Here is an 8,299-nt window from a genome sequence, read left to right on the forward strand (position 1 = left end):
AGATATATTTTCAACTGATCAAAAGCATTTTCTAACTTGTATCGACAAGTTTTCAAAATTCACTATACAAGTAGTCCAACCAATCGATTCAAGAGGAATCGTAGATATCAAAACTCCGATACTACAACTAATAAATCTGTTCCCCAAAATAATAACGGTTTACTGCGACAATAAAAGGTCTATCAACTCACAAACCATACGAACCATCCTAGAAAATAGGTATGGTATACAGGTCTCAAATGCGCCCCCATTCCACAGCATATCTAATGGCCAAGCTGAGAGATTTTATAGCACCCTAGCGGAAATCGCACGGTGCATCAAGATAGATTAAAACATAACCGAGACGACTGACCTTATTCTATTCGCAACAATAGAATATAACAGAACTGTCCACTCAGTTACAAATAAAAAGCCTCATGAAATAGTTCACGCTTTTCCACCAGATCTTGCGGGCACAATAAAAGACAAGATCAAAGAGGCTCAACAGAAAACACTTAGGTACTCAAATGCACACAAAGGCAATAAGCAGTACCAAGTAGGCGCCATCTGAAACGGACTTGGAACGAATAGAGACTCTTCTGGACACACTAAACGTACGTCATCGACATGCCCGTAGTCTTAATTTCATAGGGACTGCTTTGAAAGCAATAGCGGGGACACCTGACTCTGATGACTGGGACCAGGTGAGGTTTAGACAGGGACAGCCAACGGACTCGGTAAACGGACAGATAGAAATAAACGACAAAATACAATTGCAATTAAACACTCTGACCTCATCCATGAATTCTATTTTAAAATCGGACTACTTAGACACAGAACCTTTGTACGAGACAATTTTGGCAAAAAAACCTTGCTGTAATCCAAGAACTTGAAAATTTAATACTTGCAATCACCCTTCCAAATTAAACGTAATAAGTCCCATAATCTTGAATGACGTTGACGTAAAGGAGATTGAAAGTAAACATTCCACAAACGTTAGCGTGTCAGATATTGTAGAGGTAGCCAGCATAAAAACTTTTTAAAATCGAGACCTATTGTACTTTTTAATAAAATTTACGAAGCCTTTGTTAACTTGTAGAATAATAAAAGTATTCCCAGTACAGCATAAAAATAGAATCTTAGATTTCGAAGACGGTAGCACGGTCGCGGATTGCGGTACGGAAACCTTCGCCGTCAAAGACTGCAATGTATCAGCGGGCACCACCTTCTGCAGGAGATCGAAAGCGCCAACCTGCGCACAACAACTCGTCTCTGGCATGGTCGCCCATTGCAACACCCAGCCTGGACACTTGGACTCAGTCACCATGATAGACGAGGAAATGCTCATCACCAACGATGTACTGATAAATATCACCGACGAAAAGGGAATAAGCCGGATAATATCAGGAACTTACCTTGTATCATACACCGAAAAAATTAAAATAAACGACACCCTTTACGTCAACAGTATCGGAACATCAAAGAAGAAAGCCGCAGTTTCAGCCGTGGCCTAAGTTAACGTTCTGAGACATCTAGAGCGCCTTAGTCTGTCATCAATTCACGGAATGAGCGTTCAAAATCTGCACCACATCAACCACCTTCAACCACCTGCCATCGACTGCCATCAGGCAACACCTGGATCTTTTTCTCTGTCTCCTCCACAGCCTCAATAACCCTGGTCATCATCTTTCTTATCTACCGTCTGAAAGCCAAACGTCAACAACCGCCTTTGAACGACCACAACCGACCATTGAATCCGGGGACGACTTCATCTTAAGACAAGGAGGAGTTAACACGAGCAAGTCAGCGGGGTGCAACGACCGGCCGAAATGCGACCCAAGACCGGATGCGCCAACAATAACATCGACAACGCAGAGCCAGCCCAGTAACGCATTCCGCTTTAGCAAAAGCGATGTGCAAGGGTAAGGCATGAAGCTCCAGACGCACGAGGCGCTGACTAAGGGCTCTGCTGGGTCCGTTGCCCGCAACCGAAGACTTGGCGGCCTTAATAAATTTGATTTATATTTAGTTCGTAATTGACCAGAATTCAGAGCCGTTGGCTCTAATAAAAATAACCATTTAATAACACAAACGTATTCGGTTTAATTTAATTTACATGCCGTGATTTACATGCCTAACTGCAAGTTGTCTCGTCTCCTCTTTGCTCTTCAGCAGGTGCATGCATATCGGTACACACACATACAGACTGCACTGACAAAGAGCGGGGACACAGTGCCGACAAGACGATACCTCCACTCGAAAGACATAAAAACAAAAAAAATTAAAATAAAAAATTTCGAAAAAAAAAAAATTGTCCAACTAATTATTTATTTATTAACTCAAATTTGTAAAAGTTGCTCAAGCTATTATTTGGCATTTTTGGCGATTTTCTCCCCGAATTGTTCTTACATTTTTGGTCCGGTTCCTAAATTTAAAATCCAACCAACCTAAATAATTTCCGATTATTACTTAATATTTCCCTTCGGAATTTTCTATCTAAGTTTTTTGGCGTGTTCTTTTTGTTTTTTTTTTTTTTTCGCAGTAGTATGATGATATGCCGTGTGATCCCTAATTCGAATTCAAATAATTTCGCTATTAATATATATATTATTAATTTTATTTTTTCCAGCTATTTAATTCTTTACCTATTTTTTAAAGCGATTTGTTTCGAATTTTTCAATTCCGATTTTAACTTGAATTCCGACGGGTCTTCTGTTCATCCAGAGCCGGGTTGCTTGGTCTTTCCTTTTCTCTTCCACTTTTTTTACGGTGTGCAGGCCTCCTTGCCTTCTTTTTTCCTCCTTTCATAACTGTGTATGCCCATAGAGGGAGACAAAAAAAAGACATCTGCGTCAGGAAAAGAACCCAAAACAAACCAACACTGTCCACTACCCACTTGCGGTAAGCCAGCAACCAAGTCCGCTAGTCCAAAAGGCAGAGCCGCAATATCCACTCCGAAAGGAAGGCCCCTTCCATCCAACTCCAGGAATTGTCTTTTCCCGAGCATTGACGAAAGCGTCAAGCGAGTCTTCACTAACGAAAAATCCCTCTGCATATGGGACTGAATTCCAAAGGGTAACTCGATCTAGCGGCAAAAAGATAGAATCCTCAGAACAGCAATCAGCACCGTTGCACAAATTCATTGCCGTCAGCAAACGCATAAGCCTCTTTAAAGCCAAGATCAACACTCCGGTTGCCACTTGCCTCCTTGCGAGACGGAAGTCTTCGGTGGCGACTACCTCCGATGGGGCACTTTCCGGGACTTATTCACGACAGATTATATTGACAACCCCAGGCTGACACCGGTCGGGAAGCTGTTTCGTCTTCTCACAAAAACAAGCTGGGCGGCAAAAGCCATCATATCCAAATCCCCTTTAACGAATGAGAGTTTCGCTTCGGCCTGGGAAGCGCTTCAAGATCGGTTCCAAAACAAACGACTTTTACAGCCAACTTAAGCTTTTTTTCAACATGAGTTCAATATCCCAAGTATCTGGAGTACCCAAGGAGTTGCAATACACGATTTAAAGGTGTTTAACCGAGCTACGTATCTCACGTATCCACTGACAAACTGCCAAAGCTGACGCTCTCCTTATGGGAACAGTCCTTACCGTCCAAATCCGAAATCCCAGCTTGGGAAGAAATTAAAACCTTCCTGAGAAAAAGATATCGGACATTGGAGGCCATCGAGGTTTTAAAATCGACTCAGGCCGTTCAAAAATACTTTAATCCTTCGAGACAAATGTCAGTACTACTCAGAAAGGGCATGACTTATGCTTCAAGGAGATCCAACCGGTAAGATTGTGCTCGCGCTTTCTGCAAATGTCAGTCCAAATGTCCATTGGCATATGCAGCCAGCTTAAATGATATCCCTCATGCTACAATCCGATCTAACGATCCAGATCCTGAAGTTGCGGTATTTTCAATACGTCTTCAGTGCGGAGATTACAAAAATGTATCGTCAGATCAGAATTCGGTTCCGAAACAATGAAGGAGATATCCGACTTCAAATTGCAAACAGTTACCTTCGGGTTCAACTGCGCCCCTTTCCTCGCCATTCGAGTACTGCAACAGCTGGTCCCATTTCCAAAAGCCAGCCGCACCATTAAGCAGCACATATACGTCGACGACGTTCTGTCAGAGGCGCCCAAAGTTTCATTCGAGAGTTGCTAGCAGCTCTAAGTTTCCCCGGGTTTCCGTTGAGAAAGTGGACATCAAACCACAAGGACATTTCCTCGACATCGAAGCTCGGCCAAGACGCTCGGTATTCGGTGAAGGGGAAAGTCCGACAAATTTTATTTCGTCACTTCGTAGCTTTGGAACCCTTCTATAAAAAACGAGAAGTTTTGTCCCAAATCGCTAGGTGGTTCGATCTTGCCCTGTGGCTCGCTCCGTTCTTTATCTGTACATGCAAGAGATTTGGTTGCCAGACCTAGGCTGGGACGATAAGTTACCCACCGACCTCAACCAGATCCGCGTTCCGAGATGGGTCTGGTATCAGCCTGAGGTATCCATAGAGCATCACGGATTCTGCAACGCGTCTCAAAAAACCTATGGAGTGTGTAATAACCCGTTTTTTAGTGATTGCAACACACTTTAGGGCTTTCGGTCGATAGACTAATATAGAAAATATTTGCTTTTATGGAAATAAAGAATCTTATTGGATTACATTAAAACACATACAATGCATAGGAACATTAAGTGGAATAACATTATATGTAAAACGAGCAACTCTAATACTCTGATAACGCTCGTATTTGCCTCGGCTGTTTAATCCGATGCAAAGGGGCCAAAGAGAGTAGCTATTGTATACTATATTTAGTCTTGTATTGTGTAATCTTGTGTACACACCAATAATCTTTTTACTAACGGATAAAATTTATTTCGTTTTTTGTTAAACATTTTATCTGAAAAGCTCTTCAGATTTTTCAGTTGTACCCGAACAGAAACTTTGGTATTATTAATAAAGATTTTCGTTTAAATTATTGGTGGTGTAAAAGTGGTGGTAGAAATGCGCATACATATTTCTAATACATAAATGAACTAAAGCCTTTGAAATAAAACAAATAAAATAAAGCAACTTCACATTCGTTACATATTCATATTCAATTTTCGGAATTTTTTGACGTATTGCAGTTATTGTACAAAAATTTAGAGTCGTTGCTACAATTGTACACAAAATTCAAAGTCGCTTACTCGGTCATTGAACTTTTGCCATTTGCGTGTTCCGCTTTGGTGTTTGCGGCTGTGATATTACAGCTATTTTTTCTGTCGCTTTGCAAAAAAGTTGACTGATCTTAGTGCATTGATTGGTACGTTATTTCGTGGAGCCGTTTGTTCCGTGAATTGTTTGCCCTCTCAGCTGAGCACTTACATCTTACGTAGCTTATAAGTACCCTGCACACATCGGTAAAAGGGTATATAGGTCGAACGGTTAAGTTGTACATTGAACATACATTTTTCTGGTTGATTGCTGGATATCGCTTAGCATTAGTTCCCATTAAAGTTCGTAAACTTGTAAATTTAAGTTACTAATCATGGGCAATGAAGAAGATTCCAAGTCAGCAAGCTGCTCTAAGCGCATGGCAATAGTGGTCCGAACATTGGTCGCCAGAAATTTTATATTGAGCAAAAAACCATATCTTTCGAAAAAAAAAAGAGTTCGAGTGTCGTCTTGAGATTTTAGAAGGATATCTTGAGGCAATGGGCCTAGAAACTCAATTAGAGAGTTAAGATGCCACAAGTGGGCCGCTTGAGGATTTGTGTGTTGCCACCAAAGCTTTCTTATTAAATGCTGTTAAGAAAAACAAGCCTGAAGTGTGCACCGTCACTGCAAGTACAAGTCATCATGATCAATTGCCAAAAATGTCTCTTTCAAAATTTAGTGGCAAGCATTCAGCTTATAGGAATTTCAGGTGCCTTTTTAATACATTGGTTGATGTCGATCATTAATTATCAAAGGTAGGAAAATTTTATTATTTGCTATCATGTCCTTCCGATGAAGCATTAGGAGTGGTGAAACCATTTCAATTGTCAGACAGCAATTATCAAAAGTCTTTGTAGAGTCTCGATGCTGTTCCGTTTCTGAAATTTATTTATTGCTGTAGTCGCTGGCAACTGATAAGGACATTGCCAACGCTATGATTATGGTCATAGTGTAACAACTAGACTAGGACGAGACGATTCCTGCTTATCTTCATACAGAGTGGATTCAGTTTATATATACTTTACGTGATCTCAGCAAAATGTCAATACAATCAATTGCAAATTCGTGGCTTTGCAGACGCTTCGAGTGACGCTTATGGATGTTGCATCTGCGTAAACGACGCGTACGTGCCAACGGAGCGACTCTAGATCTCGCTGTTAGCAACACTGTCTCTACTTCATCTTCACATTGTGTACGCGTCGTTTACGCAGATGCAACATCCATAAGCGTCACTCGAAGCGTCTGCAAAGCCACGAATTTGCAATTAATTGTATTGACATTTTGCTGATCCTTGGATTGAGTTGTGCGCTGCGCATTTGCTAAGCACTGTGTGGACACTGTTCTGTCCAAATTTTATAAAGACAGAGTACAATTTTGATCTGACTCTCAAGTTGGGCTATATCGGTTACAATGAGAGCCAGAGTCATTACCTATGTAGCTAATAAAGTTGATGAAATTCAAGAGCGCTCTAACATGTTACATATACCGACTGAGTTAAGCCAAGCTGTTTTGCATCTAGAGGTGCATATATTATTATTAAATCATTATGATTTAAGGGTCCAAGCTACTTACACGGTTCCGCCGAGAACATACTCAACTCCATAAGTTTGAGCTCTGCGCATAAGTGCAAAGCTCAGAAAATAAAATATGCGTTTCAGTTCACAAAGTAGTTTATGAACAGGCAATATTGATTAGAATCTTAGAACTACTTTAACGAGGATCTTCCTTCTCTAAAATTATTCGAATAGTAGCGTATGTCATGCCGACCAAATTGGCATTACCATTATCGACCAAATTCTCATGTCGTGTCGGCTATTGACAGAGGACTTGCCTTTTGAAAATAGAGCAAGAACATAGATTTCTACGAGAAATATTGTTGCTTAAACAAGAGAGAACGCTATAGTCGAGTTCCCCGACTATCTAATACCCGTTACTCAGATAGTGGAAGTCCGAAGTAGAGTTTCAACACTGACAGTTTTTGGCGGTTTGTGGGCGTTAGAGTGGGCGTGGAAAAACGTTTTTTCGATAGAAATTTACCAGACCAATACAAAAATGAAAAAATATCAAAACATTTTTCAAAAATGTGGGCGTCGCAGTTTTGGGCGGTTTGTGGGCGTTAGAGTGGGCGTGGCAGCATGATTCGACAAACTTGCGCTGCGTCTATGTCTCTGGAGTCTGTATGCCTAATCTAAACTTTCTAGCTTTTGTAGTTCCTGAGATCTCAGCGTTCATACGGACGGACAGACAGACAGACGGACAGACGGACAGACGGACAGACAGACGGACGGACAGACGGACATGGCCAGATCGACTCGACTATTGATCCTAATCAAGAATATATATACTTTATATGGTCGGAAACGCTTCCTTCTGCCTGTTACATACTTTTCAACGAATCTAGTATACCCTTTAACTCTACGAGTAACGGGTATAAAAATCACACGTTTTGCTGCCAAGTATTCGTTTGGTAAACCCATTTATGTATGAATTTGACGAATCTGGAATACATTTTAAAGTTATATGTGTATGTGGTAGGTCACTGCAGAGTAACATTCCCTACTATGCAAAATTTAGTCTTTTGTTTCCTCGAAACGAAACTTTCGTCAAGATATTTGTCCGCAATCTGCACATTAAAAACTTTTGTTAATGTGAGGGGCCACTGTACCGCCCCTGCGCACAGAGCTTTCGCTCTCGTCCGCGCTTGCATCTCTTTTCCGCTCTTCAGTTCGCTCTTCCCCGAGCTCGCGCTGTTTTTCGGACTTTGCTCTGCGCCGTGGGAATTCATTTATTTTCCACCAGCTTGCCGCTTTATTTGAAGGGTTGCAGCATATGTATTTTTAAGCCCGTTACTCGTAGAGTAAAAGGACATACTAGATTCGTTGAACAATATGTAACAGGTAGAAGGAAGCGTTTCCGACCATATAAAGTATATATATTCTTGATCAGGATCAATAGCCGAGTCGATATAGCCATGTCCGTCTGTCCGTATGAATTTTGTTCAGACGAACATGAATATATAAAAGGATTTACATTAGAAATGTATGTATAGCTAGTGAAACGCTGCAGCAATGCCTTATCTAAAAATAAATAACGCCTGAGCGTTAGGATATAGATATC

General features: G+C 41.0%; 1 long non-coding RNA gene across 1 annotated transcript; it reads right to left on the reverse strand.

The window, feature by feature from the left end:
- Window positions 1–2,284: 2,284 nt before the first annotated feature.
- Window positions 2,285–3,040, reverse strand: LOC26535998. Its single transcript, XR_001453602.3, has 3 exons — window positions 2,876–3,040; window positions 2,625–2,789; window positions 2,285–2,571 (listed from the first exon to the last, which is right to left on the reverse strand). It is a non-coding gene; the product is annotated as an uncharacterized LOC26535998 (long non-coding RNA).
- Window positions 3,041–8,299: the final 5,259 nt, after the last annotated feature.

The sequence above is a fragment of the Drosophila yakuba genome, unplaced genomic scaffold, assembly GCF_016746365.2.
Source record: "Drosophila yakuba strain Tai18E2 unplaced genomic scaffold, Prin_Dyak_Tai18E2_2.1 Segkk50_quiver_pilon_scaf, whole genome shotgun sequence".
Classification (NCBI taxonomy): domain Eukaryota; kingdom Metazoa; phylum Arthropoda; class Insecta; order Diptera; family Drosophilidae; genus Drosophila; species Drosophila yakuba.